Here is a 27,747-nt window from a genome sequence, read left to right on the forward strand (position 1 = left end):
AGTACTATGTTGAACAATAGTGGAGAGAGTGGGCATCCTTGACGTGTTCCTGATCTTAAGGGAAAGGCTCTCAGCTTTTCCCCATTGAGGATGATATTCGCTGTGGGTTTTTCATAGGTGGATTTTATGAACTTGAGGAATGTTCCCTCTATCCCTATACTCTGAAGAGTTTTAATCAGGAAAGGATGCTGTATTTTGTCAAATGCTTTTTCTGCATCAATTGAGAGGACCATATGGTTCTTCTCTCTCCTCTTATTTATGTGTTCTATCACATTGATTGATTTGCAAATGTTGAGCCACCCTTACATCCCAGGGATAAATCCCACTTGGTCGTGGTGGATGATCCTTTAATGTGTTGTTGGATCCTATTAGCTAGGATTTTGTTGCGGATTTTGGAAGCCATATTCATCAGGGATATCGGTCTAAAATCCTGCTTTTTGATGGGGTCTTTGCCTGGTTTGGGGATTAAGGTAATGCTGGCCTCATAGAATGAGTCTGGAAGTTTTCCTTCTGTTTCTATTTTTTGAAACAGCTTCAGGAGAATAGGTATTATTTCTTCTTTGAATGTTTGGTAGAATTCCCCAGGGAATCCATCAGGCCCTGGGCTCTTGTTTTTTGGGAGGTTTTTGATCAGTGCTTCAATCTCGTTACTGGTTATTGGCCTATTCAGGTTGTCAATTTCTTCCTGTTTCGGTCTTGGGAGTTTATAGGTTTCCAGGAAGGCATCCATTTCATCCAGGTTGCTCAGCTTATTGGCATATAGTTGTTGATAATAATTTCTAATAATTGTTTCTATTTCCTTGGTGTTAATCATGATCTCTCCCCTTTCATGCACAATTTTATTAATTTGGGTCCTTTCTCTTTTCTTTTGGATAAGTCTGGCCAGTGGTTTATCGATCTTATTAATTCTTTCAAAGAACCAGCTTCTAGTTTCATTGATCTGATCTACTGTGTTTCTGGTTTCTAATTCATTGATCTCTGCTCTAATCTTAATTATTTCTCTTCTAACACATGGCTTAGGCATCGTTTGTTGCTTTTTCTCTAGTTCTGTAAGGTCTAGAGTTAGTTGGTGAATTTGGAATTTTTCTATTTTTTTGAGTGAGGCTTGGATGGTTATGCATTTCCCCCTTAGGACTGCCTTTGCAGTATCCCATAGGTTTTAGACCAATGTGTTTTTTTTTCTCATTGGTTCCCATGAATTGTTTAAGTTATTTGATTTCCTGGTGGACCCAAACATTCTTGAGCAGAGTGATCTTTAGATTCCAAGTGTTTGAATTTCTTCCAAATTTTTTCTTGTGATTGAGTTCCAGTTTTAAAGCATTATGGTCTGAGAATATGCAGGGAATAACCTCAATCTTTTGGTATCGGTTGAGACCTGATATGCAATGGAAAAAAGACAGACATTTATTTCTTCAATAAATGATGCTGGGAAAATTGGACAGCCACATGCAGAAGAATGAAACTGGACCACTTTCTTACACCATACACAAAGATAAACTCAAAATGGATGAAAGACTCAATTTGAGACAGGAATCCATCAAAATCCTAGAGGACAACATAGGCAGTAACCTCTTTGACATCGGCCACAGCAACTTCTTTCAAAAGACAACTCCAAAGGCTAGTGAAATGAAAGCAAAAATGAACTTTTGGGACTTCATCAAGATAAAAAGCTTCCGCACAGCAAAGGAAGGCAGTCAACAAAACAAAGAGGCAACCCACAGAATGGGAGAAGATATTTGCAAATGACACTACAGATAAAGGGCTGGTATCCAAGAGCTATAAAGAACTTCTCGGGCGCCTGGGTGGCTCAGTCGTTAGGCATCTGCCTTCGGCTCAGGTCATGATCCTGGGGTCCTGGGATCGAGTCCCGCATCAGGCTCCCTGCTCAGCGGGAAGCCTGCTTCTCCCTCTCCCACTCCCACTGCTTGCGTTCCCTCTCTCGCTGTGTCTCTCTCTGTCTCTGTCAAATAAATAAATAAAAATCTTTAAAAAAAAAAAGAACTTCTCAAACTCAACACCCAAAAAACAAATAATCAAGTCAAAAAATGGGCAGAAGACATGAACAGACACTTCTCCAAAGAAGACATACAAATGGCTAACAGACACGTGAGAAAATGTTCATCATCATTAGCCATCAGGGAAATTCAAATCAAAACCACACTGAGATACCACCTTACACCAGTTAGAATGGCAAAAATTGACAGGGCAAGAAACAACAAATGTTGGAGAGGTTGTGGAGAAAGGGGAACCCTCTTACACTGTTGGTGGGAATGCAAGTTGGTACAGCCACTTTGGAAAACAGTGTGGAGGTGCCTCAAAAATTTAAAAATAGAGCTACCCTCTGACCCAGCAATTGCACTCCTGGGTATTTATCCCAAAGACACAGATGTAGTGAAAAGAAGGGCCATATGCACCCCAATGTTCATAGCAGCAATGTCCACAATAGCCAGACTGTGGAAAGAGCCGAGATGCCCTTCAGCAGATGAATGGATAAAGAAGATGTGGTCCATATATACAATGGAATATTACTCAGCCAACAGAAAGGATGAATACCCAAACTTTACATCAACGTGGATGGGACTGGAGGAGATGATGCTAAGTGAAATAAGTCCAGCAGAGAAAGTCAATTATCATATGGTTTCACTTACTTGTGGAACATAAGGAACAGCATGGAGGACATTAGGAGAAGGAAGGGAAAAATGAAGGGGGGGAAATCGGAGGGAGAGATGAACCATGAGAGACTATGGACTCTGAGAAACATACTGAGGGTGTTAGAGGGGAGGGGGGATGGGTTAGCCTGGTGATAGGTATTAAGGAGGGCACGTACTGCATGGAGCACTGGGTGTTATATGAAAACAATGAATCGTGGATCACTACATCAAGAACTAATGATGTATTGTATGGTGACTAACATAACATAATAAAATAGAATTAAAAAAAGAAAAATAAAAAAAATTTCTTGATTTATAAAAAAGAAAAAGAAAAAAGAAAATACTTCTGATTATGGCTTTTGTCTATTTCCCCTTTTAATTCTTATATATTTTGAGGCTACATTGTTAGAAACATATAAATCTAAAACTATTATATTCTTGATGAATTGACTATTTGATCATTATGAAATGTTTTTCTTTATTGCTAGTAACACTTTTCTCCTCAAAGTCTACTTTGTTTGTATAATTATAACATTTGTATAGCATTTGTATGACATGGATGTATATTTTTTCAGCTTTTTACTTTTAACCTTTCTAAGCCTATACATAAAAGCTGTATCTTGTGTTCCAGATAGAGATATCCATAAAAATATGGGTATGATACAGACAGAAAGATGGATCTATACCTACAACCCTTTCCATGTCCACATTTATGCCACTATTCTTTTACTAGTATAATAATTTATAAATATAAATATATTTAACAAACTTGTATGACAACATACATGATATTCTGTAGGCTGGTCTTTTCTACTTAAAATGTATCATAGAGGTCTCTCCCTATGGATGCCTATGTTATTTTTTCAATAAATGGTTATGACAATTTCTACCAAATAGCTGAATTAAGTCTGTTGTGAACATTTGTATATCTATTGCTTACATTTTACAAAGCCTACTCTATCATGTGGTCCATCTATTCATCCATTAATCCACACTTCTGTCTGTACCTTCTATACCTGAACAGGGTGTGCATACTATAAAACATTTTTATCTCTGGGTAGGGTTGAATTATGGAGTTAAGAGGTACAGAATTTTCATTTTTTATTTTATATGTGTTGGTATCATTTAGGTGTTATAAAGTAAGCAAGAATTACTTTTGAAAGAAGAAAAACAAAGTTAAATGCATTGAAAAAGAACAAAACCAGATTCCCAGACCTGATCCTTAGATACTGTGTGTCAGTGGGTCTGCAGTCCAGACTCCTTTCTCATCAGCTTGCCAACCCTCTCTCTTCTGTGTGTCCTGCAGACATTTCTGGAGCATTTAATAAGTACCAGACATCGAAAGGATCCATTCCTTGCACTATTCCATTGACTGCTCACAACCACCCCATGAATTAGGTACTATTATGAACCCCCTATGAGAAACAAGAAAACAAGAGGCACAGAGAAGGCAAATGCCCCCCAAATCGCCCAGCGGTGAATAGCAGAACAGGATCAGAGCTCAGAGTCTGACTCAAGTCAGACCTTGTGCCCTATGCGTCTCCACCCAACACACACTGAAAAGAACTCATTATTTTCTCATTTTCAAATGAATCAACTCAAAGAAAATAAAAAGTGTCCACTATAAGTCAGATGAGGGAGGAGGCAGACACGATCTGTATAAAAATGAACAAAACACATTCCTTGACTTGAAGAAGTTTTCAGTCTACTGAGAAAGACAAAGCATTTTGTTACCACCTGACAAGGGCTCTGATAGGGGTGGTCACAAGGCATTTGCGGAGCACCCTGGACCCATTTGTGGGGTAGGGTCAGGTTGCCAGGAAAGATTCCCGGGAAGAACCAATATCTAAAGCTGAGACTTGGAGATGAGCAAGAGTTAAGTAGACCAGAGCGCCCTGGAGATGTGGCATGAAACAGTTGGGAGGCACAACCCAGGGCCAATGATGGGAGAAAGGCAGCCAGGTAAGGGACTGCACGGGCAAAGGTCCCAGATCGGCCCCATTTTGGTTATGTACCGTAGCAAGAGTTGCATTTCTAAAACCCAGATCTGATCATGTCATTCTTTTGAAAAGCTCCCTACAGAGAAATGTCCCAAGTCCTTAGCAGACGTGTCAGGCCCCTCACAATGGGCCCAGCTTATTTGTTTGGTCTATTTCTACTACTCCACCAACCTGAATAACCCAGCCACAGCCTTGCTCGTGCTCTCCTCTCTGCCCTTCTCCCCTGTCGACTCAATGAATTTCCACCTCTTTTTCAAAGTCCACTTAAATGTCACTTCTTCCCTGGGCCTCCAGATGAAATTGAATGTTTCTTCACCATCATTTCCATGATATCTTTCTTCATGCCTTAATGCTTCAACTATTATTAGTTTGTGTTTATGAGCTTCTCTCGTTTGATGGATGTTGAGCCCCTTGACATCTCATACACTCCTCCACCCTTAGCCTAGTGAACTGGCTGGCCCTCGATGGGCCTTCCACAAATTCTTTTGTCACTGAATTGATGTGTCCTCTAGTTTTGCCAAAATTGGTTTGATATTTCTAGTTTCACGCTTTCCCCTTCAATTACAGCTAAACTTGTCAGTGTGTGTGGCTCAATTTTCAGTTCAAGAAGTATGGCTCATATAATTTCTTTACAAATAAATATTTATAAAAAGGTTCAATTAAAGTGGGATCAAGGTAAACCTGTAAGCTTTCCTAGAGTAGAACTGCAGGAAAAACTAAGAAAAGCTTTGAAGTATAATAATTTAGCAGATATCCCACCTGCAGCTTTGGTGCCTGGGCACTGGCACAATAAGTGAAAGGCCCCCCAGAGTGCCCTCTGTAGATTAAGAGATTATTCATGGCCATTCTGCCAACTGGAGTCTCAGGGGGCGGGGCCCAGGAATCTGCATTTACAACAGTCCTCAATCTTAACTTTAGAACACACACTCCCTCAATTCCTGCTTTCTCCCAGGCGATGCTTAGGCACCTCAAGTTCCAGAAGCACTGCCAATAACCTTCCCTGGCAAAATAATCAGTCACATTTTCCTGGTTCAATTGCACTTTCCTGGGAAGTATAACCAAAAGTACATATTTTTGAATAACGTGAGAAATTCAGTCCAGGGTGCCTGGGTGAAATCAAATGTGATAAATATATAAAAGTGTCAGTAATAACTTCAACATGAGGACACTTATAAAGAGCTTGAACTTCTAGTCATTTCCATGTGAAAAACTGTAGTTATGAGCCAGAGAATTTGAAAAGAGATTTCATGCTAATTAATTATGCAGTTCTGGGTAGATATATTTGTAGATAGTACTATTTTAAAGTCATGATCCTGATTTCCTAACACCTAACATCCTTTTTGCATGAACGTTAAACTTAGTAGTTAATAATAATCGCCAGAAGTAATATAACACTAACTTTAAACATCTGCCTTCATGAGGAAGATGGCAAATGTCACCATATGTTACACATGGTTATTATTATTCCAAATCCTATTATTATTGCAAATTCACGTACCATGAGTTAAATCATGTTCGCAAAATTGAAAATCAGAGTGCAGAAAAATACAAACATTTAAGACACATATATAACAGTTTTATTGTGTGGGCGGAGAGAGTGAAAGTAATATTAAAAAGGTCTCCATTTGGCATATATTTAATAATACTAGTTTGTGGCAAAACGTACAGATGGTTAGAGTTTGGTGAATACAATAATGACAATTATCACAGCATTTGTTACCACCTGTGCACCCCAACCGTGCCAGAGCTTTCTATATATTATCTCTAGTCTTTATAATAACCATCCAAAGAAGGTGTCATTCCAACCTTTCTGGCTGAATGAACTGTGTAGGTAATTATCTAAGGTCACACAACTAGTTAGTGACAACACGAGTTTCTGAACCCAGGACCGTCTGACCTCTGGGTCCGTGCTCTTTCTTGTTGAGACTAGACAGGAATCCATCAAAATCCTAGAGGACAACATAGGCAGTAACCTCTTTGACAACGGCCACAGCAACTTCTTTCAAAAGACAACTCCAAAGGCTAGTGAAACGAAAGCAAAAATGAACTTTTGAGACTTCATCAAGATAAAAAGCTTCTGCACAGCAAAGGAAACAGTCAACAAAACAAAGAGGCCACCCGAAGAATGGGAGAAGATATTTGCAAATGACAGTAAAGATAAAGGGCTTGTATCCAAGATCTATAAAGAACTTCTCAAACTCAACACCCAAAAAACAAATAATCAAGTCAAAAAATGGGCAGAAGACATGAACAGACACTTCTCCAAAGAAGACATACAAATGGCTAACAGACACGTGAGAAAGTGTTCATCATCATTAGCCATCAGGGAAATTCAAATCAAAACCACACTGAGATACCACCTTACACCAGTTAGAATGGCAAAAATTGACAGGGAAAGAAACAACAAATGTCGGAGAGGTTGTGGAGAAAGGGGAACCCTCTTACACTGTTGGTGGGAATGCAAGTTGGTACAGCCACTTTGGAAAACAGTGTGGAGGTGCCTCAAAAATTTAAAAATAGAGCTACCCTCTGACCCAGCAATTGCACTCCTGGGTATTTATCCCAAAGACACAGATGTAGTCAAAAGAAGGGCCATATGCACCCCAATGTTCATAGCAGCAATGTCCACAACAGCCAAACTGTGGAAAGAGCCGAGATGCCCTTCAGCAGATGAATGGATAAAGAAGATGTGGTCCATATATACGATGGAATATTACTCAGCCATCAGAAAGGATGGATACCCAACTTTTACATCACCATGGATGGGACTGGAGGAGATGATGCTAAGTGAAATAAGCCCAGCAGAGAAAGTCAATTATCATACGGTTTCACTCATTTGTGGAACATAAGGAATAGCGTGGAGGACATTAGGAGAAGGGGCAAATGAAGGGGGGAAGTCAGAGGGGGAGACGAACCATGAGAGACTGTGGACTCTGGGAAACAAACAGAGGATTTTAGAGGGGGAGGGGGGATGGGTCAGCCCAGTGATGGGTATTAAGGAGGGTACGTACTGCATGCAGCACTGGGTGTTATACGAAAACAATGAATTGTGGATCACCACATCAAAAACTAATGATGTGTTGTATGGTGACTAACATAACATAATAAAATTAAATTAAAAATAAATAAATAAATAAATAAACTGCGTGAGGGCAGAGCAGTTGTCTGTTTTTATTTCCTACTCGATTCCCAGAGCCTTGAACAGGATGTGTTACAGAGTAGGTGATCAATAAATAAAAGAATAATAGCATGCTGCTCAGATCAAGAATTTCATCCTTGCCAATTTCCCCGAAACAAATCCTTAATCCCACAACTCAATAGTATCCTAACTCAAACAAAAGTAATATTCGTCACAATGATGGGCAAAATTATAATAATAAAAAAAAATACTTGATTAATCCAAAAGAGGGCAAAAAACAAGTGGGGGGGGAGGGGCAAGGAGAACAGGTGGGACAAATAGAAAGCAAACACTAAGATGGAAAAGTTAAACTCAGTATTGCCAGGAATTGCATTGAGTGTTTAGTAAGTGGACTACTCCAAATGAAAAATAAAGATGACGGAACTGCGGTTTAAAGTTATATTGAGGGGCGCCTGGGTGGCTCAGTCGCTTGGGCGTCTGCCTTCGGCTCAGGTCTTGATCCCGGGGTCCTGGGATGAGCCCCGCATGGGGTTCTCTGCTCAGCGGGGAGCCTGCTTCTCCCTCTCCTCCCTGCTCATGTTCTCTCTCGCTATCTCTGTCCCTCTCTCTCAAATAAATAAATAACATCTTTTTTAAGAAGTTATATCCATAACATTCACTTAATTCTCTTAATTCTTCCCTTTCTGGATCCGTTTTGTAGAGGTAAGATGGGGGCTTCACGGAGTGAAGAAACTTGCCAAAATGACTCAGCCCAGACACAGCAGTCAGGATATGCGCCCCAGTTGTCCCGGCCAGGGTCCTCAGCCGTGGCCGTTTAATACAGACTCGGCAAAGAGAAGGTGCTGCCAAGCTGGGCAAGAACCGGGTCCAGGCAGCACTTCGGGCCGAGCCAGACCGCAGCTGGGAATGGCGAACGGGCAGGTTCAGCCCCACCGCAGTGAGAAATGCAAGCTCTTGGGGGAATGGACGGGATTTCGGGGCTGGGATTAAGGAAACAGCTATTAGAGAACGTAGATCTGTAGTAGAACCAAAACACAGAAATGTATACTTTTCTCCAGCAGTGCCTGGTGTCCCTGGTCAAAAGTAGAGAAAATGGAGGGTTGATTGAGTCTGGAGTTGAGTTTTGCTGGAAAGTGGCCAAGGACAAGATGGACAAGGAAGACAAGGTCTGGGCAGAGACTGGCTTATAAAATTCCTTCTTGGGAGTCTAGGCTGAATAGGGAGGTGGCGGAGTCGGGGTCGGGGGAGGGTGTATCTAAAGAGAGCAAGGAGAGGGGTAACAGGGACCAGACAACTCTATGAGGTGGAAGTGCAGGTATCCTGGCGGGAAGAGAGGAAGAGACCTAGAAGAGTATTAGCCTCTGTCACGGAGAGTAGGATGGGTATCCAGACCACATCTTATAAGGCATCCAAGAGAAAAATTAGAAACAAAGATAAAGTCAGTTTAACAGGCTTCCTTTTCTCATTAAATTTGGGGGAGAAGGATACAAGCTGGAGGCTGCAACTCACTTCTTACCTGAACCACCATTTTCATGAGATCTTTAAAAACTCTGATCAAAGATCATTAAAAAATTCTGAATTCGGGGCGCCTGGGTGGCTCAGTTGGTTAAGCGACTGCCTTCGGCTCAGGTCATGATCCCAGAGTCCTGGGATCGAGTCCCACATCAGGCTCCCGGCTCCTCGGGCTGCCTGCTTCTCCCTCTGACCCTACCCCCTCTTGGCCTCTCTCTCTAAAATAAATAAATAAAATCTTAAAAAAAAAAATTCTAAATTTCTCCAGGTAACAGATTGCTTTCTCTGAATCACTCATTTTTTTTTTCTAAAACAGGGCAAAGAAAAATAGTTAAAATTAGCTACCTTTTTATAATGCACTTGCTGGAACTAATTAGTAATTATTTTTTAACATAAGCAGTTGGTGTGAGAGTGGTGATAATATATTTACAATATAAACTTAGCATCATTAATAAGATTGTCATTTCTATGTGGAGGCAAGACTGTCAGAAGCTGTCCCCTTTATGGCGGAGAGTTGCTCTTTTGGTTCTAGAGTGGAAGATGGTAGTTAGAAAATTCTTAAGAAATAGTCCTGCAATAATAATGTATGTCACGGTATGTATTTGAAGAGCTGTAATGTGTACATCTTTTCAAGACTTCCCAAAAAACAAGTGAAGAGTTTTTATCCTAACAGCTAAAGCTCAAGTATTTTAAACACTTATCAACATAAAAACGTGGCTTCTTTACAATAAAATATTGACATGGATGGAAACTCTTTCTCTGATAATAAATGTGTCTTTTCGTATTCATTCTTAAGTAGCCTAATATTAGCCTTTTCCCTTCTAAATTCCCATATTTGGATTCAGAGTGAGACTTTCTTTTCACTTCTCATTTATTCAATGTTGGCACCAAACTCCTTTCTGTCAGCTTGATATTCAGCTCTGGTCTGACCTAATTCTGCTCAGGCAGTGAACTCACTCACTCCCCATGGCTGGGCAAAAGGAGAAAGACATGAGAGAGAGGAGAGATACCAAATCTTTCTCTTGTCAGGCTGTTCTAGGTCACCAGCCTCATTGAAGTACTTTGATAACATCCTCTGGACAGTTTGAAGAGCTTCCTTAATTCACATGCGCCATGATTGAGTTTAACTTGACCCGTTCATCCACCTCCCCAGCTATGCGGAGGGACCTCTTCTGGAAGAGAGGGGTCAAGAAGGGTGCATTTTTTTACCCCCTCAAGTTGGCAGTTCCTGATCCATGTATGTAATTTCCCAAAGCCCTTCCAAGCGTTGGGATGTCTGGTGGTACTTGTGAGCCCTGGTCGCTGTTGTAGACATTTCCATCATCATCATTTATGCTGTGGCAAAGCTCTCATGTGTTTCAGTAAAAAGAAGATGGTCCTTAGGTTTTATCTTCCCTTGACACTGCTTTTTCTCCCTCTGCTTGCTGATGTGATATTTTCCAACTAACCACCATCCCCACAAGAGTATGGATCGTCAGCTGTAGCAAAAATTCATAGCAGAGTTGAAATTTCCGTAACACAACTCAGACTGGGGAAAACATAGTTTAGCATTTTTTCTGTAACTGATTTCATTTTGTTCTAGGACTCCATTCCCAAAGATGGCCCCCAAAGCATAACTTTGTTCTACTAGAGACTGCGAATTGCCTATCTAAAACCCATTCTCCCCTTCTTCCCTACTAAAAATACTCCAATTTTTACAGTCACAAAACACCCAACTGAAATTTATGCTTCCCAGCTTCCCTTGCAAATAGGTATGGACCTGTAACTAGGTTCTGACAAGTCCGGTGTAAAAAGAAGTACTGAGTGTGGCTTCCAGAATAGCCCTTTAATGTAGGACAACTTAACTTGGAACTTGGAGCATACCCTTTACCCTCCCCCACCTTACTCCAAATGGCTGCCTAAAATGTTTGCCCTCTCATATCACTTACAGTATTACTTGATTCTGATACATTATTTTGAGTTGTGATGTTTTTATTTTGCCACTCTATCTTGTTTCTTCAATAAGAAAACATCAAAAGCAACTTAAAGTCATGGACTGCTTTTTCAAGCTGGGTCGTGTGTGTGTGTGTGTGTGTGTGTGTGTGTGTGTGTGTGTGTGTGTGTGGGCGTGCATGTGTTTGGTTATAAAAATGAAAAAAGAAACAATCCCTGACATGAAGAAGTGTATCACAAGGATAAGACGTACTTGGTGGGAATAATAACAGAACATACACAAGGTAGATACAGATACACTGATGCATAGAAATATGTAGAGATGATAGAGACATATTTTAATCCAGTTTCAAATAAGTATCTTATGCTGGACTGTAAATTATCACTTTCCTCCCTTATACACTCAGTTTCAGCTGTTCCTGTGTTCAGAACAGAGATGCTCAGAAAGGATAAGATGGGGAAAGGCCCCTCACCCTTTGGAACTGTAAAGAACTGGTAATCCCCTGCTCCCACTATCTGCTTAGAGAGGACCCCTCGTGACCACATATGAACCCATGCCAGGCAGACAGAAGATTGCTCCCTCTATGCTATGTCTGAGGACTTTGCCTCCTGCTTAACAAGAACTACTGGGCAAGTTATCATAATGATACCCTAAGTGACAAAGGAAATCATTTAAAGATTCATTAAATGCAAATCCTTTTTAACTTCAAGTGTCTTAAAAATACAGACACCACATAGACAGACAGGGGTCTAACTATCTTTGTACCGTTTCTACAATATACATAAACCAAAGGAAGTGTCTGTGATACCATAATAAAGTATCCTGACAAACTTCCGTTTACCATAAAAAAAATGCTCATTCTGAAAGTGGTAATACAGTAATATTTCTAGGGACCTGGAACCTAACAGAAAATGTTTCAAAATTAGAGCAGCATAAAAAGAGTGGTATTCACAATAAATATAATTTATATCACAAATAACAGTGAACTCACAGGTTATCTTCTCTGTGATTCGACCCTCGGGATAAAGTAGAGTCCTGCTGTAGATTGCACGGCTCGTTAGTAGTTCCTTGAAATGGGTGAGTGATTGGAGAGTGGGACCCTTTGAAACAATCTTTTGAAGCTCATTTGTTATATTGTGATATGTGTGCAGGTGTTGTAGGGACACCAGCGACTTACCGAGTCAGGCTTCCCTTCCAAAGTGCAGAGTCATGGCCAGGAAGTGGCTGCCCTGGTTTCTATGCGGGTCCACGCTGGCTCAGTTCCAGGTCAGGAATGTAGGCAGGAGTGATGTGTGATACTCAGGCCCACGGAAACCCGCCTGTGATCTTCCAAGCTCTCTGTCGCCCTCCATCCTCTGGTTGGAGCTGCAGGATCTGAGACACTGGGGGATGACACCACAATATAGAAAGAGCCAGGGTCCCTGAACCACTGTGCAGAAGGCTGTTTGCAAAGGACTCACCTTAGACGGATGTTTAAGCAAAAAATAAACTTTGTGGTAAACCAGGGCAATCTGGGGACTTGCCTGTTATCACAGTTAGCGCTGGCAGAATTGACGTGGCAGGTCACGGTGTATCAGCCACAGGGGACCCCTCCCCACTCAGGGCTGTTCTTCTCCTTTCATTAACAGTAATTGACAAGAAGCCTCTTTTCATGACTCCTTCCCCATTTTTTGGTTCTTCACATTTTGTCTTTGACATTTTCCCTATAACTTTTTTTTTTTGTTTTGCTTGTAAACAAGAGAAATTTATTTCTCACAGTTTTGGAGCTCAGGAGGCTGCAAGTCCAAGATCAGGTTGCCGGTATGGTTGGGTGAGGACCGTCTTCTGATTGAAGCCTTCCATCCTCACATGGTGAAAGGAGTAGAACATCTCTCTTCTGAATCACCTACCAATCAGTTAGAGTTTGAGTCTTGGTTTTCTTTTTATAGAGGCTACTGCTGCCAAAGGAAGTGGAAGGAGAAGGAGTCGATGGACACAGTCTCCTGATGGTGTGCTCTCCCTCACTGTTTTCCCTTCCGCATCGATGCCTCTTTTCCATCCGAGTCCTGGCTGTCAGTGCCCTGCTGAGGTCAGGAGGGAGGCCATATTGCAAGAGTGGCTCCTGGACTCTTGCTGCAAAGGACAGAGCCAGGGGCTTGTTGCATAAAGAGCCCTGAGGACACCCAGGAAACCAAATATCACTGTGCTCCTGATAAGATGGTGCTCAAGGGCTCTAACTTATAATTTTCTTTTTTTTTTTTTTTAATTCCCCTGATGTTCTCCGAGGCTATGCCAATGAATAATGACCATTTCAAATTCCTCCAAGGAGATCAATCACTGTACAAACAGTAGCTGTTCCTTCACATAATATCCCTGGAGTGTACATCATGGCAACATTCTCATTCCATGTCATTAATAGGAAACTCACTTGAGAAACCAACACATTTTACTGCCTTTGTGTTGTGTTCTTGACTATGTAACAAGTTCAGGACTCAGAATGGGCTAAGGCCACTCCAAAGTGTGCCTGTGGGCGCATGTGTGCATGTGTGCATGAATGTGAGTGTGCTCCTATTTACTTCAACGCCAAGTGGTCTACACTGGTGCCTGAAAACTGCCTCTTGGGGATTGAACCCAAGTGTGTTATGGATCTCTAGAAGAATTTGACATGAAAAGTCAGAAGTCTTTGCTCTTGTTCCTGCTACTTATTCACAATCAGAGCAATGTTGTGTTTACACCGTCACGACGTGGATCCCAACTCCAACACTTACCAGCTGTGCAATTTGGAGGTAGTCCTTAACCTCTCTGTTCTTCAGTTTCCTCTTCTGAAATATGGGAATTGTAATGATACCTACTTCATATGGTTCTGTGAGGATAACATGAGATAAATGTAAAATCCTTAACAGGGAACTGTAATAGTAATCCCCAGTTTATATTAGCTACTACTAATAATAATTTTAAAAAGAAGATTGCATCATCTACCGAGAATACCATGTTCACCACAAAAGGCCTCCCCCCCCCACTGACTTCCGCCTTCCCTAGGTCCTCACAAGCCTATCTACACTTTCCCATCACTGTACTTAGGACCCTTTATTGTACTGCTGTTTGCATGTCCATTCTTCCTGTTTCTTTTTCTTGTATCCCCAGTACTCAACTAGGACCTAACACGTCGCATGTTGAACCCCATGAGATTTCTGCTTTCATAGATTAAAAACTCAAATGTTGGCACTTTTATGTGGTTCAACCCAGAGTGGGTGTTTAGTAATATCTGCTGATGAGGGAATGAACGAATGATTACTTTTCCCCTACTGGCCTACTACTAGTTGACAGGTGTCATAAATGACACCATGATTTTTATGAATTTCACATAAAATACTAATTTATCTTCCTGGATACATGTTAATAGCTTTTTCATCTTCCAGTAGAATTTTGTTAAAAATACATTATATCTGTGAGTTGTGTTTTTTCATAGAATGATAGAGATAGTTCATAATACTGTTCTCAGGCAAACAGAAGATTTAAGAATTATCAAAGATGAGCACACACACACATTCACATATATACTCCCCTACACACTTTGGAATGAACTTACACCATTCTGAATTCTAAACCTGTACATACTCATCACTGTTCGTTCCCTACTGAACCAGCTCAAAACTGAAGCTATAAGAAATCCCATAACTAATCAGTATATTATCTGGAAGCCAAATAATTTTCCTATCCCCCAGTCCTACTCCCAGACCCAATCATCGGTTCTAAAAATGATTATTGTGGTTACACAACTGACTCCAAATGTGATGAACAACCATAGAACAAACAACACATATGAGATGTTTGTGTCTCGTATATTATATCATCAAGGAATGACCCAGATCATCTGTTGATGATTCCCTCTTTGGGGATCTTCTCTGATCAAAGAAGCAAAACTGGAACATACCATAGGCATTGGGGTTCCCAACCCCTCAGGTAAAGAATGTCACATTTTGACCAACATCACACTGAGGACCAGCCCTCTGAGGCAGGACATGACTTGTCAGTAGTCAAGAAGCTCTGTCCCTTCTCTGATGGTGAGCAGACAGGAGTCTTGACCACCAGCGTATTGGGTGACCGAATCAACAAGTGCAAATCCAAACGTCTGGGGAGGCAGGAAGGTCACATAAGTAGGAAAAAGAAGCTAAATGTGAAGCAATGAAGAATAGTGAGGAGTGTGACAAAGTATTCTGTAAAAAGGCAGCAGACGTTCGGTTCCACGCTGGTGTATGAAGTCAGTGTTGCCAGATTTTAGGATTTTTAAAGAGAAATTGGAAATTTGGATGTTTGTGAGAAATGTCCTGGCTCTTGAGGCACTGCATGTATCATACACAACCCATGGCGGAAGGCAGACCGGACCTGCGGTCACCAGTTCCAACTCCCACATGAGACTGCAATCCATGACACCTTATGCATACAAGGCACTCAGGAATGGAAAGAGAGTTCTGTGGTCAGAATGTTCAGAGAAAGCTCTAATTTTAAATACTTTCACTTAACATTCCTGAAAATATTCTGACACATGTTGGAACACATGTCTCAATTTTTAATTTGGAAAATACAGCTTGAATCTCTCTAGTTAGCATTTTGGAGCTCCTTAAAAGTTAGTAGTAGTCCCACCAGGCTGAGAAAGAGAGAAGAAACAGGCCTACATACTAAAGGGTGAAAAGTGCCAGACAATATGTTTATTTTAGGGAATAAGGGATGTTACACACTGCCTTAGTTTTCCAGCTCTTGATGCACATCTCCTCCCATTTCACTAGCTCATGTCTCTCAAAATTCAAATGCTTTGGCTCTGTTATGAACAAATTATATTTGAGTCGTTTTCAGAGGTCTAGTTCATGATGACAGTGCCACAACCCTTGGACAATGACTACTCCTTTCTAAACGTTTTAGTCCAACATCAGCAAAGCCTGCCTTCCAGCCTGAAATTCTTCCAGTCCACTAATCAACAGATAACATTCCTAACTTTCCTGAGATACACACACACACACACACACACACACACACACACACTTACACACCTTCCCCGTGACAGAACACACAGCTCGGCTCTGGTGTTAGCAGCACAGTGAACTTATCAAGCAGCCAAGTGGGTGGCAGGGAAACAGAGGAACCTGCGGAAAGCTTCATCTCCTCTTTGGCTCCCACCCCCAATTAAGGAGTCCGGGCTTTTAAGGTCTACCACATTTCCATGTGGGGACAGAAACATAATTTGATAAAATGTACCCTTTGGACAGGAAATGGGAGGGTCGTCCGTTGGGGCTGGAGCATATGCAGGATAATAATGACCCTGTCTTTGCTGGTGTCAAACCTCTATTTGTTAACCAGCTCACAGAACAGACACAGGGCACTGTCTTTAGACACTGCCCGCTATTGAGGAGAAGAAACAACAACAACAAAAATATCCTGTCAAGCCACCCAAGTCAGATAATTACCCTGGCTGCAAAACATCCAGGCAGGGAGCACTGGAAACCTTTTAGGGGGTCCTTTATCATGCCCTGCCTTTTCCAGAATGAGGCTAATTTGCTCCTATTTCAGCCAGCTCCGGCACAGAGAGCAGGCGAAGGAGAGAGCAGAGAATGAACCGTCAGCGTTATTGAAAAGATTCATGATTAGTCACACTCACTCACAGGCCAGGCCCTTGCCAGACACCACACCACTCATTAGCAGACCTGAGAACTGGCATGCCTCCCACAGCTGAGCAACAGCTCCAGGCCTGGCAGGCCCCCAGGGACCCACAAAGCCCTGTGTTCTCCCACACCCTGCAATGAGAAAGGCCAGTTTGGGCAAGCCTGGGTGCAACTGGCTCCCCAGATGCTAAGTGAATCTGTTTGTTTTATGTTCTGTGTTGCTTAAAATATTATTGTTCAGGAGCTTAGCTTAGCTGGTGTGGAAATCCAGGTAACATCTCTTCATGTTACACTGAAACAGTTACCTGACTGCGGCCGCCATTTTCTGCCCAGGTTCCCTCTGGAGCACCCAAGAGCCAGGCCCGTCTCTGGTTTGTCATCCTCCCTCATCTCGTATTCAGCTACAGCTGTGAGCCCTGCTCTTCCCAGAACTGGAAACACTTCTTCTCCATGTCTGAGTAATACCAGCAATTATAATTTAAATTTACGGTGCTGGCCATTGGAGGGCTCAGGGCGTTGAAGACTGATCCAGCTCATTTGCAGGAGACAGGGTGGGCAGATTGACTTCAGTTCCCATAGTAATGGGGAAACTGAGGCTGGGGGGGCAACAGCACTTACTCAGAAGCATAAAACAAAGAAGAGCCTGGTGCCTGCTTTTCTGTTCATATTTACTCTGTTCATTCCAACTACAGTTCCATAGGAGAAGACACCATTTCTAGTTAGGACAGTAAACCATTTTGCCCTAATGAAAGCACCACTCTCAGTGTTATAACTCCATAAAGCTCAACCAAAACTAACCAAAGAGACCTGGCTTCTGTTCACATGCCCTCCATCCTCCACAGGGGATCTGAAAGCAGAGGGCATGGGGCCAGGACATCATAAGTGATCACAACAGGCACCGGACATGATGGTGCACTGTACCAGACGTCAGAGCAATGTGGAGCCATGATGGGCTCCGGCAGAGAGGAAACTATCATGGGAAAGCCTGACTCCAGACCAGAGCTCACATTACTTGGTATACACTGAGATGCGTATTAGCTTAGATTGTTGGTGCCTGCAAAAGTGACTCTGGCCGTAGAAGAAATTAACGTGGTTAAGAATGATCATGAACAATGTAAGTATGACTCAAAGCATCACATTCCATTTCTTGAGGCTAGAGTCGCCCCCACCCTGGCTTCACAGAGGTGTCGCCATGCTGACCCAAGCAAGTGTGGTAAGGCCCTGGGAAATTCCTGTGAGTTTCTAGAATTTTCCAAAACTCCCTGCAAAGCTACTAGACAGTACTTCATTTAAAGGAAGCATGTTGGCAAACTCAGAGATTTTGTGTGAAGGCCATTTATCATGATGGACCCCCAGTACTGTGCACTCCTGGTCCTCCGAGGTGGGGGGCAGTGGGCCAGAGGGAATGTGAAGGGGCAGAGGCAGTGCCTGTCACTCAGTGTAATCTGGGGGCGGGGGGCCACTGCCCCTTCCCCGTGTGAGTCACCCGTGCCTCTCCCATTCACTGTGCTCCTCAGTAAAAAGGTGGAGCCTAAGTTAAAGGAATACCTTACGCGACCCCACAAGGAACTTGCTCAGGAGTCACTCAGGTCTCCTGCAGCCTCCCCACCCCCACCAAGCCCGGGCTGTCAGCCAGGATAGCTATTCGCGACCACCGTGTCCAGCGAAAGCCTGACTCTTGTGTGCACTGCAAGTCTACGTGCAGTCTACCTCTGAAAGCATGCATATGTGCATACGGAAGAAAATAACTTTGCCTCCAATCTTTTCATTACTTGCTTCCAGAAGGGAAATTGTCACAATAGCTGACAATTTGGGCATACTTTTGCCAGGTACCATCTTAAGTGCATTGACTCTGAAAGCTCTTCCCACAAGTCTATGAGGAAATATTTTCCTTATTTACACAGGAGGAAACTGATAAACAGAGATTTCCCAATCACACAGCCAAGAAGTGGCAGGGCTGGGATTTGAACCCAGAGCTCAGTGTGTTTAATCCCTGTGCTTTTTAAGAAAGAATGATATGATTCCATGCGGAGATGGGTTCTTGTGTGTCCGGTGTACTTCTGAATGTTTGGGAATACCTCTCTCTTCGGTGACATGAAAAGGTGCATGGAAAGGCAACAAAGATTTGGGGAAATAAGGCCAAGGGGAAGTTCAGCATAATGGTCAAGAACAAGGGCTTTGAGAGCAACAGATCCCACTGGGGTTTACTGTCACTTGCAGCTATGTGACCTTGGGTGGTTACTCAGCCTCTCGGAACCTCATTTTTCTCACCTATAAAATGGGAGTAATGAAGGCCTCTACTCACAGGGTTCTTGGGAGGTTAAAAGGAACTGGCCCCCCTAAACAGCACTGCACAGTGGCTGGCCAACAGTGAATGCAGAATGAATGCAGAATCAGAGTCCTGGTTATTAAATGTGGTGAGAGGAATAGCAGTTAAGGGAAGATAAAGTCTTTTCGAAAAAGATTTAGTGTCTACATTGTCTTCTTGGTTGTCAATTTTGTCATAGAGAGTTAAGAAGGATAAATAAGAAATTTCCCTTAAAACTGTAATTTTGGAAAATAGCTCCCTCTCTTCTGGTTGCTGTCACTCATACTTCATCCCTTTCTCCCCAGGATCTGGTAAATAATTCATTGTTCTCATGGAACAGCTAAACCTGGCTCCCCCACATCTCAATTCCAAGCCTGGGGAACAGAGATGTCCCCATTATCTGCAGGTCTCCATCAGACAGGGGCCTCTAGGCAATTGCGGCCAGACATCAAGCCTGCCTCTGACGCTCTGGAGCAGGTAGGGTTCTGCCCCATCCCCTCCGGTCATCCTCACGTGCACCCTCGCTGCTCCTCACAGCTCGGCAGCATGTTGGCAGGTCGCTGACCAGGAGCCTGTATTCCTCACACAGGTCCCTTCACTATAATAACCATATTTTCTGTTGCGCTGAAGAGTAATTGCATTAATTTGGGCAGCATTTATCCTGACCATACTAATTGCCTGATCCAGTTGAGGCCTCTGTGAGGTCAGGGGCAGAAATGAGTGGAGCAGTCAGACAGATGTCTTTGTCCCGCGGGCCATCACGTTCTTGCGGTGCATGCCCCCAAGACCCTCCTCCTTTGTACAGAACCCTCTGGAGGGTGATGGGGTTCAGTGGGCGGAGGAGCAAATCGGGGGAGCCCCAGGGCATGGGGGGACCACAGTAGAGCTGGCAGGGAACAAAGTTTGACTGAATGTCACAACATATGCACATGCAGATGGTTAAACAAGAACGGATGCAAGCACAGGCTATTGGTGACATCTATAAATACGTGTGTGTGTGCGCGTGCGCACGTGTGTGATGGGGATTGGCAAGTAGGAATTAAGAGTTTTGCTCTGGTAACATTTCAAACTGTTCACGGCTTAAAAGTCACATGTCTTTGGCAAACAAGCAGTTCCAGTAGTCTTTATCAAGAGTAAATTATGTGGGTATGTTGCTTATCTAAAAGTAAATAAGAAACACAGATGACTGCCTTTAAATGTCTAGCGAGCTCTATTTTCCCTTCTTTCTGCAGATAAAATTAAATATCGACATAACATCGAGATTTGCCAGCAGGATGCGCAAAAGTACGGGGGGGGGGTGACATGGAGGGGATGATACCTTTAAAAACGTCTTTCTCTGTCATCCTTCCCCTTGTCTTCACTGGTCCCTTGGTCCTGGCATCACCTCTCATCCTTCAGACATGAAGCTGAGCGGCTGTTGCAAACACCAGACCCCGTCTCTCTCGCCTCGCCATTTCCTGACCCCTGACAGCAAACCTAGAAACCGAAAGTTGCTCACATGCGGAGGGCACCTAGAAATTCAGCTCTGCTTGTAAAACACTGACAAGGTTGACGTCCATCCTCAGAGAAACGGCCTCTGTCACTTCACTGTGCAGGTGTCCCTTGTGGGTTGGCCTTTGATGAAGCAAACTGCCAAGCTGGGAGGAGGACTTCATTTTGACTAGTCACCCAGGGCCTGCCAGGAGGAAAAAGTGCTGAGATTTTGAGAACAATAAGTAGCAGTCGCGCATAGGGACTTAGGGGGGGCAAAAATGATTGCCCTCCTTAGGAGCCCAGAGTAGATGGTTCTTGACTGTGTCTGTTCTCGTGTTATTGCTCCAACAGGAGGTGATGGGAGGACCTCCTCCTTCACTGATATTCTGAAGGTTCAGTTTGTGTGTGAGGATAAGGGTGTGTGGGCCAAGTGAGAAAGGAAGTCCTAAACACCCAATAATTTTTAAATTATGGGTTATGACACATTAATGACTCCCAGGATGGGGAAAGTTTCCATTGGGTTGTATGATTCAGCCTCATAAGAGAGCCCAATGCCTTCAATTTGAACGAAGTTGGTTCTCAACCCACTAATCCTCTAGAGTCCAACCAACTCCTTCCAAGCGAGAGGTCCTCCCAAAATGTGGGATGAATCACCATTACATTACTGATACAGTAAAGGGAGTAAGTCTTGCTGTACCAAACGGAGCCAGCTGAGAGTTTCAGGTTAAGGCCTAAAGGAGGATGAGGAATAGAAGAGCAAACCACAGGAGCCCTGGCCTGCCTGTCCTCCATATGTAGTTTTATGACACTAGGAGAGACTTTATACTTGAGTCCTCAGACCTGAAAAGGGCTGTCTCTAATCGTGTGAACACTGCTGGCTTGTTCCTTTTTATAGGCTGTTAAAGTAAGTGAAAAGTCAGTTCAACGGGAGCTCTGTCAAGTGGGTATAGAATGTGGTAAAGGAATTCTCACAGTACAAACTGGCATGGCATAATCCAATCTCCGGGGCTTACCGGGAAATTCAGCACCATCTTGGCACTTTCTCTGTCTTCTTCACCTGCTTCCATGCCTGCACGGTCCTCGTTCATGCTGATGTCCTGTAGGTGCTGTCTCAGGCCTTGTCTTCCTACTCCATACACACTCCCCGGGGCGGAGGGTTTTGTTTACCATATGCACCCTCTGGCGATGTCCAAATCCAGATGTTTAGTGAACACTTGATAAACGTCAATGAAGAACCTACCATGGGCCAGGTGCTGGGCCTAGGGAAAAATAAAACATGGCGTCGGCTGTCGAGGTCCACATATACTTTTATACCTGGATACTTGCTGAATTTTTTTTACTCAAGTTTAGAGTAGTAATAACAGCCAGAATGATTTTCTTCAAATCTGCTAATATTTGTTGAGAACCTACCTATCTACTTCGTGTCAGTTGCTCGACACAAGGCATTTTCTGGCTCACCAGAGTGCTCACTCATGGGCCAGGCGAGTCTCCGGTGCCCATTCTCATCCAGCCTGACAGCCAGGCAGTGACAAGTGGACATGGACCAGGTCACAGCTCAGTAAGGTGTTACACATCATTTTAGCACTGATCCTAGGGTCGTGGTGCTTCTCATCTGACTTTTAGGATAAGAAATGTAAGATGTTGGCAGATAATAAGTTTAAACTGGAACTAAACATGTCTTATTTCTTCTCTCTTAAGCTTCCAAATCAGCGGAGTACCCCAGGATTGCAAATTGAGTTCTAAAAAAAAAAAGCAGCTACCTTTTGCAACGAGTCCCCTGAGTGAATCAGTTTTCTCAGTATTATGTAATTAGAACAAATATACATGTATATTGCCTCCTCAGCCTCATACCCTCCTGCTCCCCTCCCACACACCCTACCCCCGACGCACAAAATCACCCACTCTTCCTTCGTTTCAATCTTTGCTTATACATGCTGCGTCCTCCAGCACAAGGCCCTTTCCCTCCTCACCTTCCATGGCACCTTCCTTCTGAGCAGCCGTCCTGACCTCTCCAGGGCGAGGTAGGATGTATGTTCCCATATCTGTGTTCCCACGGAAATGCTTTCCCAGCATCCCCCTCATCGTGGCAGTTTTTTGTTTACATGTGTGAGTTCCTAGTTGGGAAGAGTGGTAGTTTATTTATATCTGTTTACCTAGCGGCTACCCGCTGCTGGCTCATAATATGTACTTAGCAAATGCATGTTGAATGAATGAATGAACAGATAAGCCATTTAAATGAGGACTTGGATTTAGTCCTTGAAGACTTTGAGCATTTACGTTTGTAAGATGTCTATGCTTGATATGCCATGGCTACCGAGCCTCCGGTACTGCTTTAACGAATTGCCTCATTTAATCCTCCAAAACCAGCTCCATGAGGTAGGTGGAATAATTATGTTAATTTTTCAGATGAGGAAACAGAGGCACAATGAGGTGATGTAACATGCCTAAGTTCCCACAGCTAGAGAAAGGCAAAGCTACACTTGGATCCCCAAATCCAACGCCCTGTATCCCCCTCAGGATGCTCCCTCCTGCCTGTACAGAGAAGGTTGTATGCAATTGGACAGCTTGATGATGCAAAGTCGTGATGACTAGCTTCTAAAACAGATGCATTTGGGAACTGGTGAGGGATCCTCCCAGAGTGTGGCAAATTTTAAGTACTGATTCCATGTTGTCTCGGGCCATTGTCCTGCCATTGGGGCTTACTCCTCAGCGTGCCTGTCTTTGGAAAGGAAGAAGAGGAAGAAACATGAGCTTCGGGGTCACAGAATCCTCACAAAATGAGAAGACAGACTTTATCATTCACTGGCTGACTGACCTTCTCTGGATCTGTTTTATCATCCTTAAGATGAGTCCATAACCAGGGTAACATTGGTTGATCCTGGTGTTTGTAAGAATAAGATAAATATGTATGAAGAACCAAGTATATTCACTGGCTTTTTCTCTCCACGCTAATTATTTGATTCTAACGTGCAGTAGGTTTTGAAAACCAAACGTGTTAGAGTCGTGCCTTAAAAGTCTACGGCCATACCACCTTGAACGGGCCCGATCTCGTCTGATCTCAGAAGATAAGCAGGGTCAGGCCTGGTTAGTACTTGGATGGGAGAATCGTGCCTTAAAAACACATAAACAAGGTCCTGATTGTGCCATTCTCTGCATGAAGCCCATAAGCTTTAGAACGTGTCTGCTCCTGGCAGTGACACTGGCAGCCCTGGAGTCTTCTTCACTTTCCTCCGGCTTCTCGTCCATCTTCCAGAGGGACACGGTTGGGTTCCGGATAATTGAGGGATGCCGGGAGTCAGGAGTCTCATGTGGCTCACCGCTGGGTGGCAGCACACCACACTTCCTTTATGGCCACTCTTCTACGTAAGTGGAGCTCCACTTAGGAGCCCACCCCCACTTCTCAATTTCTTGCATTGCTTTTGATGCAAATTATCGGTTACACTTTTAGGTAATAGCAAATATTGTTTGTGTGTGTGTTTTAGGCACTCATTTAGGATGACATGGAGCCTCGCCAAAGCCAAACTAAGCACATTTCATTAGACCATTTTCACTGGGAGGTTTTTCTTACACAAAATTATCTACAATTAAAAACATAGAGAAATTTTCTCAGTGTGGCACAGCTTTTTAAGAGATAGGGACAAAACCCTTATGGAAAAAGCAATTTATAATGCCAGTAATTTTCTACCTCTGTCCTGCTATTATTAAGGATAGCAGTTTTAAAAGGAACTCTTAGCTCCTGTCTCTCCGCTCAGGCTGTGGGCTCACATAATGGCCTGTCTCTAACTTGAGCCCATTGCCACGGGAGTAATTATGCCACACACTCAGAAGGACGATTTGCTACAGAATCAAAGAAGCAGTTGGGTTCAAAATGAAAAACAATCTCTATGAGCATGAGGGAAAGAAGCATGATGAAGTGGGGAGGGTCCAGAGAGCACTGTTTTATGTGGAAGAGTGCTGTGAACAAAAGTTTTGAAATAAAACATCAGAATAAGATGTTAGCGTGTGTGAAATAAATGAGATAATTTTCTCGATGCCCCCTTTCCCTCTCCCATATTTTTCAATCACAGTGCATGGTTAGATGGTCCCAAATAAATAGCTCTTTACAGCCACTGTGATATTTCCTGTACCAAGCATTCCAAGTGAATAATTTCAATTTCATAAAATCCTGGAAAAGAATCACAGACTTCACGGCCATAAATGTGACCTGGGAGTTCATCTTGTCCCGTTCCTCTGTCTTCATGAAGGTTCAAACCAAAACTTTCCCAAGAAGATCAAAATCTACACTGGAAATATCACAAAGTAATTTTTCTGAGGCCCAGGACAAAGGACAAGGCTACGGACAAAGTTCCCTCCGTGTAAAGGGTCAAGTTTTTTGTCAAGGAAGGAACACGGGATCTGGAGTTGGCAGACCCTGGTGAAAGTCTGGGTTCTGGAGTTTGCCAGCCCTGCCACTTGGACAAGTCATGTGATGCCTCTGCGCTTGGGTTGCTTCAAAAGTGCAGATTCTAATCTACGTCCAATGATCGGGTGAGAAAATGGATAGGAAAGTGCTTTGTAAACCAGAGAGTGTTATTTAAACACCACTTAATAGAGTTGTGCTCACTCAGTCCGTTTCTCCTTCAGTGAGCCAAAGAATCCAGTCCTCTACCACTAAAACCCAAATGAACAGACATCTGCAGAGCAAGGGTGTACCTCTAACTGTGTGCACAGGCATGAGCAGGCTCTGCAGCCTGGAAGGAGGTGAGAGCTGAGGAGAAAAGGGAAGCATGAAACCCATGAATAAGGGGAGCATGAAACCCAGCTTCCTCCCAAAAGGGGATCTGTGCCCTTGCCGGGGTCCAGCCTTGATCTAGGGCTACAACGGTGTGGGGAGGGAGTGACAGGGGACCTGGATTTGGCTACTACCTTGCAGAGTGACTCTAGGTTACTTATTCACTTGTTTGGTTACTCTTTCAAAATAAATAGTGATTAAAGACACAGGCTCTTGAGCCAGGCTGCCCAGGTTCAAATCTTGGCTCCCCCAGTGACTTAAGAGGTTACTCGGAGGGGCGCCTGGGTGGCTCAGTCAGTTAAGCAGCTGCCTTTGGCTCAGATCATGATCCCAGGGTTCTGAGATCAAGCCCCGCATCGGGCTCCCTGCTCAGCAGAGAGCCTGCTTCTCCCTCTCCCTCTGCCTGCCTGCTGCTCTCCCTGCTTGTGCTCACTCTCTCACTATCTGTGTGTGTGTGTGTGTGTCAAATAAATAAATAAGATCTTAAAAAAAGTAATTAATTAAAAATCTTTTTTTAAAGAAAGAGGTTACTCTGAGATAAATACAAATACTAGCCAGTATTCATTGAGCATTCAGGCATGTTAGCACTATTCCAAATGTTTTATGCATATGTATCAACTCAGGTGATCTTCACAACAACCCTACCAGGTTACCCTGTTATTATTCCTTATATTCCAGATGATGAAATCGGGGCCAAGGGGCTTGAGTAACTTGCCCACGGTCACTCAGCTGGTGAGTGGCAGGCTCACCCACGCATCAGGTGTGGTGAACTCCCCTTAAAGAAATGTGTCCTACAGGAGAATCTGCCACTCAGTAAAACACTCAGTGAGAGCTATTGTTTATTGTTTATTTATTAGGTATTGTTTGTACAGCAACCACTTTGCTAGATGCATGCGTGACACGCAAGCTCCCCAACCCCACCCCATAAAGATCACAAATAGTAACACCTGCTCTATTCGTTCCCCACCGTCGTCCTGAGGACCTGGTCGGAAAGGTATTGTATAAAGTTATAGGTGTGCTTTTGAAAGTGAAAAGCAACTACCATTTGGAGAGCGCAGTTAGCCTTAGTTTATTCTAGCTGAATCTGACACAGTGTCCTTGTAAGAGGAAAAAATTAATTCAAAAGATGCATTATAATAATCTTCTTGTTGGAATAAACATCATCTGGTGCTGTGGCAAGTGTCTAGAACTCCATTTTCCAAAATAACTGATGTGATTTTGTCATCCCTAGAGTGTCTCATTGACTCCAGCCCTGTTGTCCTAACTCTATGCGTGTTTACTTTCCGACAGAGGAGGACACTTGAAGCCATATGAATTGTCTGTTTTCTTTTCCAGGACTGGTTGGCCCTCTATCAGAATAGCGGAGAACTAATCTTTCTAAATACCCAATCAACATGCATTTATTGAACAGGTACTATTTGCAAAGTGCGATACTAAGGACTGTGTTTGTTGATGTTTTCCTCAATTTATGTCTATAGTTCCAGACTAATTCTGTTATAATTTTTACATTGCAAGGATCAGAGAACACACACAACAGGGGCCCCCTTCTCCTTTTTATCTCCAAGAATGTCTCATGGAAGAAAAATGAGCCTAATGCAATTTGTGAAAATGTTAAAGGGCAACTATGGTTATTTTCGCCCAAAAGGCAAATTTCTGGGGAAGATAGAATCATAGTAACATAACGTTAATCTCACTTTGACTGAAATTTCGTTGACCACCTACTCTGACCCAAGTTCCAGGATATGATATTTACCAGCTGTGTTACCTTGAGCAAGTTACTTAAACTTTCTGGACCTCAGTATATTTATCTATAAAATGGGGGGATTACTCATGAAGTACTTGGAAAGCATTTATTACTTCATTTAATCCCCTCAAAAATCACGTGAAGTAGTTGCTGCCGTCCTCGGTTACATCTGATAAAACCGAAGCTTAGCTTCCCTAACAAAGCAGTATACCTAAGTTCTCACGGTTCCTGAACAGCAATGTGAAGACTCAAATCCACTTTCGTTCCTTCAAAACGCTGTGCTCTTTTCCCTGGGACAAAGGACCAAGCCAGGGAAGGATTGCCACTGGAGAATTCAAAAGCCTAGACCATTGGTGCCAGATTTTATTTCTCTTCAACTCAATCGTCCTTATTCCAGTTATTTGGACACTCTGGCCCCAGAGTTTCTTGGTATCTGTGTTTGCAGGTCAGTACTCAGAGAACTTCTCATAAACAGTTTCAAAATACAAATGCTCCATTTCAAAGGTAAGCAAAGCCAAGTTGACTTTAACGGCAGAGAATTCCGTTCCTCCTGCTCTGTGGCAGGCTTTGTGTGTTAGAG

The 27,747-nt window shown here is 43.1% G+C and overlaps 2 long non-coding RNA genes across 2 annotated transcripts in view; both read right to left on the bottom strand.

Moving 5' to 3' along the window:
- Window positions 1–20,845, bottom strand: part of LOC114211666 (uncharacterized) — a 32,813-nt gene extending 11,968 nt beyond the window's left edge. The window contains exons 1-3 of the long non-coding RNA XR_003609812.2: window positions 20,498–20,845; window positions 13,983–14,077; window positions 12,413–13,347 (exon numbers count right to left, since the gene is read on the bottom strand). This is a non-coding gene — a long non-coding RNA (uncharacterized LOC114211666). The remainder of the gene's footprint in view (window positions 1–12,412; window positions 13,348–13,982; window positions 14,078–20,497) is intronic.
- Window positions 20,846–22,193: 1,348 nt separating this feature from the next.
- LOC148164751 (uncharacterized) overlaps window positions 22,194–27,747 on the bottom strand; it is an 89,819-nt gene continuing 84,265 nt past the window's right edge. Inside the window, exon 3 of the long non-coding RNA XR_015767936.1 lies at window positions 22,194–22,268. This is a non-coding gene — a long non-coding RNA (uncharacterized LOC148164751). The remainder of the gene's footprint in view (window positions 22,269–27,747) is intronic.

The sequence above is a fragment of the Eumetopias jubatus genome, unplaced genomic scaffold, assembly GCF_037043125.1.
Source record: "Eumetopias jubatus isolate StellerSeaLion01/CBP00866 unplaced genomic scaffold, mEumJub1_p1.0 scaffold_3, whole genome shotgun sequence".
Classification (NCBI taxonomy): domain Eukaryota; kingdom Metazoa; phylum Chordata; class Mammalia; order Carnivora; family Otariidae; genus Eumetopias; species Eumetopias jubatus.